Source organism: Pollicipes pollicipes, unplaced genomic scaffold (assembly GCF_011947565.3).
Source record: "Pollicipes pollicipes isolate AB1234 unplaced genomic scaffold, Ppol_2.1 Scaffold_2555;HRSCAF=2994_pilon_pilon_pilon, whole genome shotgun sequence".
NCBI classification, from domain to species: Eukaryota; Metazoa; Arthropoda; class Thecostraca; order Pollicipedomorpha; family Pollicipedidae; genus Pollicipes; species Pollicipes pollicipes.
In genome coordinates, this window is record NW_023596136.1 from 46,102,223 (window position 1) to 46,104,946 (window position 2,724).

Genomic DNA, 2,724 nt, shown 5'->3' on the forward strand with positions numbered 1-2,724 from the left:
GACTGTGTTGCTGTGAATGGGTATTGGACGAGCAGCTGTGCCACAAGCCACCACTGGTGAGAATTGTGCGTGCTGTATAGACAAAGGATACCGTGACCAGGTCTTTTACTTATGTCCCATTGTAATTTATATTTAGAATAAGGACATTGTATGGCTGCTCCTGGTATCGAGGAAATCATGCTGGAGTGTGTTATTCGTGCATAAATTGAGGTGAGCTGTGCACTAGGTATTGTCTAATTGCTACAAAAAAGTTTACTTTCCTCTATTGCCGGCAAATTGAAGCTTCTACCCCTTTGAAAATTATGAAATCTGCATTTCAAACGAAACATGGGCAGAGTAGTAGCCTTTTATGCAGCAGGTTCAAAATCAATTTCCCTAGCCTGCACATGGCTATTGAATGGCTTTCAAAGGTCAGAGTAAGTTGTAACAAACAACAGGCCGTGGGATAAGCAATCCGGAAACATGCTTGAAATGACTACCATACTGCGTGTCATGTCGGCCTCGTATGACCACATCTTGACATTCTACTTACATCTTGACTATGCAATAACCAGGAAAGTATTGTAGCTGATGTTTAAGCTGCATAACACGATCAACATGGACGTGAAAATATGTTGAATCATAGATCGCATGAATACAGCAGATTATCACACTAACCTATGGAATGACCTTGACATGACCCCATTCTGGCATCTACATGTTCGTGACACAGCACCCTCATTTAACCAAAGAGCGTATACTTTTTGAGAAAATGAAAAGCCTCAACTGACCGAGCCCCTGCAAGCATGTAACGCGGGTCTGCCGGTCTTTGTCCTGACCTTGACCTTTCATGTCAGGATGACTTCTTATCGTTGTTTCTTTATTCCTTCATTTCTTATTTTGGTTCCAGAATACTCTGCATAACTCTGCGGGCGTGTGGCTTAGAAACTAGAAAGGTTCAGGTCTTAAGAAGAGCAGAGCCGTGAACTGCGCCGAATGGTCTTCGATATCGCTATTTCAGTTAAAAAGTCCATACAAATGTGGAACACTCCCTGTAAACTGCTGCAATTGTTTCCTGTAACATTATAGTTACCCATAACTTTATCGAGTGGCTACAAAACAAGGATGGAAATTAAAACGAAGTGTTACTTGTCTTTACTTATACGTTACTTATGTGAGATTGTGGATCAACACTATGCAAACTAAACGGTGATGTGGCCATTTGACTGAATAAGCAAGAAAGCGCTTTTGTTAATTTCAGTCATTAATTGTCTATTTATGGCTCATTTTAAGACTACTCAAGTTCTATCTTTAGGTAATAAGTTCATGAGACATGAATATTTCATAATATTTGACATTGACACATAATTTGAATGTGCATATAAATGAGAACTTATTACACTATAATGTGTCAGTGCCAGTTGTTATCAATTTACTTAAATTGTATTGTTGATTATTGTTGCTAATATTTTAGTTACAACTTAATGCAACTAATTATATCAGGAATTAACAAAAACAGTTAGGAAAAAATAAGCTTTACCGACCCGGCTGATTGGCCCGTAAAAGCTTTATATCGAGGACCAAGCTGACCGGCATTTACTAAGTGGTAATGGAGTGCGGATTACGACAGACCAGGTAAAGGTTAGGCAGACCATAGGATGACTTCAGATGGCCGTGTATTACGCTTCGGAGTAAATGACAACATACATTAACTTGCCTATGCTCACTGCACAATCGCACGTAAATGTAACGATTAATGGAGAAATAGCTGTCTGACCTCTGACCAAAGCTAGCATGTCAGCTGCAGGATATCACAAAAACGGCCCGCTGGGAAGCTGAAGACGGCATGGGGTCTCTGCTCGATCTGTTTCTAAGCGTTTGACTTGAGCCGACACGGGACGGGGATCCGTGGTCGATCCGGAGGCCCTGAGAGGGATACACCACGCATTGTTATCCTCTCTGTCGCGGGAGGCATTCTGACCCGACCAGCTTGCCCCGGATCGAAGCGAGGATCTTCATTGGCGCGAAAACATCCCTCATCGCTTCGGGTGGGCCAATAATTGGCACAGAGACTCCACCAATTCGTTTTAACCGATCACTGGCTGAAATGGGGCGGAGGAGCACCCATTCGGTAATAAGAGACCTGACTGACACCGTGTCCTACCATTGTCGAGCGCTCCAGTGACGTCAGACAATACACTGATCCACGGGATAGTGGTCGCGTCGAGCGCTCCAGTGACGTCAGACAATACACTGATCCACGGGATGGCGGTCGCGCCGAGCGCTCCAGTGACGTCAGACAATACACTGATCCACGGGATGGCGGTCGCGTCGAGCGCTCCAGTGACGTCAGACAATACACTGATCCACGGGATGGCGGTCGCGTCGAGCGCTCCAGTGGCGTCAGACAATACACTGATCCACGGGATGGCGGTCGCGTCGAGCGCTCCAGTGGCGTCAGACACTACAATGATCCACGGGATGGCGGTCGCGTCGAACGCTCCCGGAAGCCACGGAGACGGACGGCGGCGCTCGAGCTCACGGAGACCGGTTGCTGCGCCCTCGGAGCGCGGACTCGACTCACCCGGATGCCGAGTCGACTCTCGACTCTGAGTCACCCGGATGCCGAGCCACTCGCGCCCGAACCTGAGAGGTGGCCGCCGCGGCTCGGAGACCGGCCGCGGCGTCGCCCCGACTCAAGGCCCCACGCGGGCTGCTCGCGGCGCGCCAGCGGTCGGCGCGCGT